Source organism: Phascolarctos cinereus, unplaced genomic scaffold (genome assembly GCF_003287225.1).
Source record: "Phascolarctos cinereus isolate Bilbo 61053 unplaced genomic scaffold, phaCin_HiC Scaffold_4;HRSCAF=312, whole genome shotgun sequence".
Classification (NCBI taxonomy): domain Eukaryota; kingdom Metazoa; phylum Chordata; class Mammalia; order Diprotodontia; family Phascolarctidae; genus Phascolarctos; species Phascolarctos cinereus.
The window spans coordinates 508,507,488-508,515,418 of NW_027555847.1; the positions used below are offsets into that span (position 1 = coordinate 508,507,488).

Sequence of the window (7,931 nt, forward strand, 5' to 3'; positions counted from 1 at the left end):
TCTGTAAAATGATCTGGAGAGGGAAGTGGCAAACCACGTCAATATCTTCACCAAGAAAACCCCAAATGGAGTCACACAACTGAAATGACTGAACAACATAGAAGGTTTAATAAAATTTTTAACTGCTGCAATGCTTTCCATGATGTCCTTCTTTGGAGCAAGCCCCAGGGCTGTTCCCTTTAGCATTGGTCAAGCTAGTTGAAGACTATATTTCTTTCTTTCTTTCTTTTTTTTGGCTAGGCAATGGGGTCAAGTGACTTGCCCAAGGTCACACAGCTAATATGTGTTATGTGTCTGAGGTTGGATTTGAACTCAGGTCCTCCTGAATCCAAGGCTGTTACTCTATCCACTGCGCCACCTAGCTGCCCCTAAGACTATATTTCTTAAGATGATTTAATTGTTTTTTTTTCTGCTTAGTTTCACTATTTTGTCTTCTGTCCCTAATTGCTGGGAAATTTTCTCCTTGTTTCCAAAATTGTGAAAATTTTCAATTCAGTCCAAGTGAAGTAATTTTTTATAGAACAATGTTCTTACAAAGGGAAAATTTCATCTCCTAAGCAGAGATAAGAGCTCAAATCCTATCACTGTCATTTTCTACCTATGTAGCCTTCAAAAAGTCAATTAACCTCTCTTGATCTCAGTTTCCTCATTTGTAAAATGTTAGACAAGATAATCTCTAAGAGTCTATTGAGTTCTAAAGCCTATGATCCTATTCACCTTATATTGAATGTATTTTAGCTTATGTATCAATGTTCGTCCTTAAATGTAGTGCCCAGACCTTAATACAATGAATGCTCCATGAAAATTGGTAAGTGATTTATAAACCTTAACTCTATATAGATGTGTTATTAATACTAGTATTTTGGATTTGTCATTGTTCAGTTGTTTCAGCCATGTCTGACTCTTTGTAGCCCCATCTGGGTTTTTTTTGGCAAAGGTACTGAAGTGGTTTGCCATTTCCATCTCCAGCTCATTTTGCAGATGAGGAAACTGAAGCAAACAAGGTTAAGTGACTTGCCCAGGGTCACAAAACTAGTAAATGTCTGAAGATAGACAGGAAAATGAGTGTTACTGACTCTAGGCCTGGCACTCTATCTACTGTGCTACTTAGCTGCCATATAATAATATTTAAAAAAAAAAAAGCTGTAGTACTCTGTAACAGGAAGAAGCTTTCCAAATACTCCATCCTAGCAGATAGAAGCAGAGAGCAGCACATTAACTGCCTTGAAGAGTCTCTACAGCTCAAGCCTTGCAGATGATATCAAAGAACAGCTTAGCAATCATGACACCAATAGAGATAACTAGATGAGCCAATACACTAGAGAATGGAGGTGATGTAACACCTAGTGGAAATGATGCCACCCCAGCAATTTGTTGACATCACCAGATAATATGGATGGCTCCTCAGAATCAGGCATGTGAATTGCCCTTGCTATGTGTGCACCCTGGTTACAAGTGTCCATAACTTTGTGTTCTCCACATGTATGATCTGGCCACAGAGTCTCCTTTCATGCGTGTTACCTGTCTACTAGTCTACCCTTCTGGTGTTATGGAAACCTATGGGAGAACGTATACGACTTGTGCTAGAGGCGGACCTTTTCTTTTCATATTACTTGTTATTATGTTTGAGAATCATCAGCGAAGAGGTGGAAGTTGAAATCATAGATATGCACGATTTTACCAAAGAACAGAGAAGAGACAACAAATAGAAAATGAACATTCAATTAGCACTTTTAAATCTGTAAGACACTTGAATATGTTATCTTATTTGAATTTTATATCAACTAGTGAGGTAAATATTGTTATATTCATTTTGCAGATTTAGAAACACTCAGAAAGGTAACTTGTTCATAGTCACACAAACTATGACAGCTGTTGAGTATATCCAGCAAGGTCTTCCTGACACCAGACTAAATATTTGGGACCCTATGCCGTGCTGCCTATGTAAATAAGGTTACATCTTTGAAGAATACTCATATCAAGGTGTCAGGAAGAGGAGGAGTCAACAAATGAGAAAGAGGGTGTACAGTAAACAGGTAGGAGATTCAAAAGAACCAAGGGAGGAGCCTATCACAGAGGAGTCAGTAGCGTCAAGAGTGCCAGAGAAGTAAAGGAGGATTGGGTATGTTAAAAGAAGAAGAAGAAGAAGAAGAAGAAGAAGAAGAAGAAGAAGAAGAAGAAGAAGAAGAAGAAGAAGAAGAAGAAGAAGAGAAGAAGGAGAAGAAGGAGAAGAAGGAGAAGAAGAGAAGAAGAAGGAGAAGAAGGAGAAGAAGGAGAAGAAGGAGAAGGAGAAGAAGGAGAGAAGGAGAAGAAGAAGAAGAAGACCATTTATTTCCTTAGAGGCGTAATTTTAAGCAACTGAGGAAAGAATTAGTGGGATTGTAAAGCTGGAAGAGACCTTGGTACTCATCTAGTTCAACTCCCAGAGGTAGTGTAATACTGAGAAAGGGATAGACAGAGACAGAGATAGAGACAGAGAAAGAGAAAGCTTGAGAGACAGAGAGAGAAAAGAGAGAGGTAGAGAGAGACTGAGAGACAGAGATTAAGAGAGAGAAACAGAGATTGAGAGATGCAGAGAGATACACAGAGACAGAGAGATTGAAAGACAGAGAGAAAAGAGAGGCAGAAAAAGACTGAGAGACAAAGAGAGATAGAGACAGGCAGAGACAGAGACTGAGAGACACAGAGAGAGAGAGAGGGGAGAGGAGGAGGAGGAGGTCTAAAATATGACCATGCTGGTGTGTGCCTGGAGTAGATGAGTAGGTTTGTAGAGTTCAGGATGTTGAAGAATTAAGAGATCAGGATTTTACAGAGACTGTTGGAATGAATATTGATGTTCCTAAAGATGATGCCAATGGATGTTATGGAAAATAAGGCCATGAACTAAATGTAAAGGCTTTGAAAAAGTTGAATGACCTGGAAGATAGTGCATGACTCCAATAAGAATGAGGAGAGGATGATACAAGCAAACTGCATGTACTTTAAAAGAGGAAAGGTCGTTAAGGAGAAAAGGGAGGTAAAGGAATAGTCTAGAAATAGAAGTGAGGAGCAAGGATGCCTGTCTATATCCCCCTAACACCGTAAGTCAAGTGGCAGTAGCAAAGATTGCAAGGGACACAGTACAGTGTCTTCAGGTTAGAGTCAGGTTTCAGTTAGAGTGAGAAGGTAAAAGGAATATTGATCACACTTAGATAGCTTAGTGGATAGAGCTCTGGGCTTAGAGTCAGGAAGACCTGAGTTCAAATTTGACCTCAGATACTTCCCAGCTGTGTGAGCCTGGGCAAATCATTTGACCTCTGTTTGTTTCAGTTTCCTCAACTGTAAAATCAGGATAATAATAGCACTATCTACCATGGTTGTTATGAGGATTAAATGAGATAATATTTGTAAAGTGCCTGGCACACAGTAGGCACTATATAAATGCTAACTATTATTATTGTTATATGGTCCAGAATGAAAGGAAGTTTGCTGATAATAGAATGAAGTTTCTACTGGAGGTAGTGGAACGGGCTAGAATCTAGCCCCTTAATAAAAGGATTTGTTCTGTGAAATTTGGATTCAGTCAAAGGACTGCTCTTGAGGACCTAGAGGGCCACATGTGGCCTCAAGGCCACAGATTCCCCACCCCTAGGCTAGATGATATCACCCATCCATGTCCACCCCACCAGAGTGGAACTAGAAAGTCATAGTAACTATCCGAAAGGAGGTGAGGTTTTGGGAAGAAAGAGCATGGGCAATGCACTTACCCCTAAGGGTATGAGATTGGATGACTGAGATTAAGGAGCTGAGACATTTGCAGAGTTCATTTGCCTGGAGTTTATAAGAGCATATGTTACTACATGCTATATGTTAAAAGCCAGAGACCAACTAACGAAAGGAGGTGTTAAGAACTTATATCCTGCAGAAGTTGTTTTAATATGCATATATCTGTGAAACATTTTGGCCCTAGTCTATTTTTAGTGCTTCTTTTTACACCAAAAGATCATTTTTATTTTTCATATTTAAGGACACATGGTATAGTAATAGAAGGGAAACATGGTCTTATGGATATAATGCTGGATTTGGAGTTAGGAAGACTTGGGTTCAGATTCTACCTCTGAGTTATTGGCTGTATGACCCTGGACAAGTCATTTAACCTGTATGAGCTTCAGTTTCCTCATCTATAAAAAATGGAAATGATAACAAAGGCACCTACCTCACAGCATATTAGGAGTATCAAATTAGGCAATGAATACGCAGCACTTTGTAAACCTTAAAGTATGAGCTGTACATCCTTTACCATGGGAAACTGAGACTCTGAGAGGTTGACTGGCTCAGGATCCCACAGCCACTGAGTGTCTATTGGAATGAATGTTGATGTTCCTAAAGATGATGCCAATGGATGTTATGGAAAATAAGGCCATGAATGAAATTGTAAAGGCTTTGAAAAAGGTCCAACTCTCTATTCCCTATTGTATGTTGTCCCCCAAAGCAGTCATCCTTTAAAGCATAGACATATTTAACCTACATTATTCTATTACAATGGGCAGCTACTGATGCAGTTGGGCCTGGAGTCAAGAAGACTCATCTTCATGAGTTCAAATCTGGCCTTAGACACTTACTAGCTGTGTGACCCTGGCCAAGTCACTCAACCCTGTTTGCCTCAGTTTCTTCACCTGTAAAATGAACTGGAGAGGGAAATGGCAAACAACTCCAGTATCTCTGCCAGGTAAACCCCAAATGGGGTCACAGAGATGGATGTGACTGAAATGACTGAATAACAAATTCTATTACAACTAAATCCAGCATATGATTTTTTTTAAAAGTTGTTTTCATGGTCTGAAACCAAACCAAACACTCATCATCTTTATTTTCTAAATCTACTAAAGAATATCTGAGGAGTTGCTAGTAAGAAAAATGTCTATATTACCTGCTAAGGCATGACTACCTTAATTACTTCTTAATAACGTTTATCAAGCACCTACTACTTGCCAGGCATTGTGCTAAGCATTTTTACAAAAATTATGTCTTTTGATTGTCACACCACCCTGAGAGGTAGGTGCTATTATTATCTCCAGTTTTATGATTGAGGAAATGGAGGCAAATAGAAGTGACTTGCCCAGGGTCACTAGTGTGGCTAGAAAGTATCTGAAACCCACATGTATAAAAATATGTATAGCAGCTGTTGCCGTGATGGCAAAGAATTGGAAATTGAGGGGATGCCTATCAATTGGGGAATGGCTGAACAAGTTGTGGCATATGAATATAATGGAATACTATTGTGCTATAAAAAATGATGAGCAGGCATACTTCAGAAAAACCTGGAAAGACTTATATGAACTGATGCTGAGTGAAGTGAGCAGAACCAGGAGAACGTTGTACACAGTAACAGCTACTATGTGATGACTAACTTTGGTAGACTTAGCTCTTCTCAGCAATGAAAGGATCTAAGACAACTCCAAAACTCATGATAGAAAATGCTGTCCACATCCAGAGAAAGAACTATGGAGTCTGAATGCAGATGGAAACATACTATTTGCTCTTCTTTTCTTTCGTTGTTTTGTTTTGTTTCTTCTTTCTTGTCCCTCCTATTGGTTCTAATTGTTCTTTACATCATGACTAATGTGAAAATATGCTTAATATGAATGTATAAGTAGAGCCTATATCAGATTGCACATCATCTAGGGTAGGGGGGAGGAGAGGAAGGGGGGAGAAAATTTAAAATTCAAAATCTTACAAAAGTGAATGTTGAAAACTAAAAATAAATAATTTTTTTTAAAAAAGTAGCTGAAGTCACATTTGAACTCATTCCTTCCTGACTTAAGGCTTAGCACGCTATCTACTGCACAACCCAGCTGCCTCTGATAAGATAGTGCTTAAGGAGATATATTAACTCTGAGGCCAGAATGTCTTTTTAAGTGTGCAGACTAACAATGTTTCTGCAGGTGTAAATGGCTAATGGACAGACTGGCAGAAGTTGTTAATTTTACCATTGTTACAGTGAAAGCAGCCCTGGATTTGGAAAGAGAGAAAGGCCCTGGTTTTGAGTCTGAGATCTCTGCTGGTTACTCTCTCTAAGTACTTGAGAAAATCACTTCTCTGAACCCTCAGTTTCTAATTCTGCAAAACAATAGAGTTAAATTTAAATGATACCAGAGGTCCCATCTGGTTCTAAACCTGTGATCATGATTGTAACTCTTTGGTATGATTTACTGTCTTGGAAGAATCATTATAAGACATCCTGCTCTCTTGCAGCAATATCAGGAAAAATTTCTGACAGTGCCTTCAGAGAGTTAATCTGCCTCTCTGTGTGCCTGACCACAGAGAATGAAGCCTAGGGATTTCAGTTTCCCTTATCATTTCAGACTCTATATAATTCCAACCCCCCCCCCCAAGACTACTCTGTTTTAAACGGTAAAAGTACAATTAGCTTAGATTTACATTGCTCAGACAGAAAGGTATTTCTATCTCCCTGTAGTTCCAGCAATAGATTATTTTAAAACTAGCACAATGAAAACAAAACAAACAATGTTCAGTAAGAATAACTGCCAGAATAAAATAAAATAAAATAAAATAAAATAAAACTGGCCCCCTGCGCCACTCTCCTCTTTCCCAATAGCTTCACCTTTCTATTTCTCTGCTGTTTCCACAAGTTCCTCAACAAACTGCTGATCTTGGAAGACAGAAGGAGCTACAATCAATCCAAGTTTGTTAAACTTACACACAAAATAAGCACATTCTTCCATGAAAATGTCACACTTACTTACCAGAGTCCAAATGAGTAATGATGGTGGAAAGGTTCCGATGTAATGGTGGAACTGAATGACAGAATGCAGAATCCACCCAAGTTGAATCGAAGAAAAAAAAAAAAAGGCAGGGCTAAAGACTGGACCCCGGAGGCCAGTACAAAAATAATGCCTGTAGTCAGGAGAAAGTCAGGGCCATGGACCTGGCCTTTTATGGCCAAGAAGGCAGATAAATTTAGCAACCAAGGGGTGGGGTAGGGGGGAGATCAAACAGAACAGACACAGATGACAGCTACAGCTATCAGGAATTCAGGCAAGTAAGTCCTCGAGACTACCCTTTGGCGAGGCCTCACCTCACCTAACCAAAAAGGAAAGCTTCATTTTGCTACAAGAGAGAGTGCAATGGTTTTTGGTCAGCAGAATTTTTTAAAGCGTGTGAAAGTTCCCAGGGAAAGAACAGCCAATGTTTGGGAGTGAAAATGAAGCCAAGTAATTTGAATCTCAGAACATAATTGGAATGTTCACAGCAAGCTACAGGCCTCGGTGTTCTGTTAATAGTACATGTACAGTAGAGATAAATGAATAGACAATGAAGGAAGAACAAGGCGAAAACTGGAGACAAATGTGGTTAAGAAAGGAGTTAGAGGTGACAGGACTACTGGTGGTGGATTGGCTGGCACAACCTTCTCTCACTTAATACACATTCAAAAGGAGGGTCACAGGCTCGTTGAAAGGACTGATTCATTATACTTTGAACACACTGTCCTGTGAAGCAACATACTTTACTTCTCCTAATGCAGAAACTGTAGGGCAGCTGGGTGGCACTGTGAGTGCTGAGTCTGGAGTTTGCAACACCTAAGTTCAAACCTGGCCTCAGACACTAGCTGTGTGACCCGGGGCAAGTCACCTAACCCTCAGTTTCCTCATCTGTAAAATGATCTGGAGACGGAAATGGCAAACTATTCCAGTATATTTGCCAAAAACCAAACAAACAAACAAACAAAAAACCCAAACGGAGTCATGAAAAGTCAGACATGAGTGAAATGAATAACAACACTGTCCGTGGAAAAGAAAAACTATTACTAAGTTATTGGATTAAAGTTATGCTTGTATATCCACTATTTTGTAGCATAAGTGAGGTAGTTCTACGCTTTGATTAGGTGCGTGTGTGCGTGTGTGTGTGTGTGTGTGTGTGTGTGTGTGTGT

At 39.5% G+C, this 7,931-nt stretch overlaps 1 protein-coding gene across 1 annotated transcript in view; it reads right to left on the reverse strand.

Annotated features, from left to right (window-relative positions):
- Nucleotides 1-7,086, reverse strand: part of MYOM1 (myomesin 1) — a 172,269-nt gene extending 165,183 nt beyond the window's left edge. Inside the window, 1 exon segment of the mRNA XM_078153487.1 lies at nt 6,747-7,086. The gene's annotated coding sequence lies outside the window, so the exon portion shown is untranslated.
- Between the last annotated feature and the right edge of the window lie 845 nt (nt 7,087-7,931).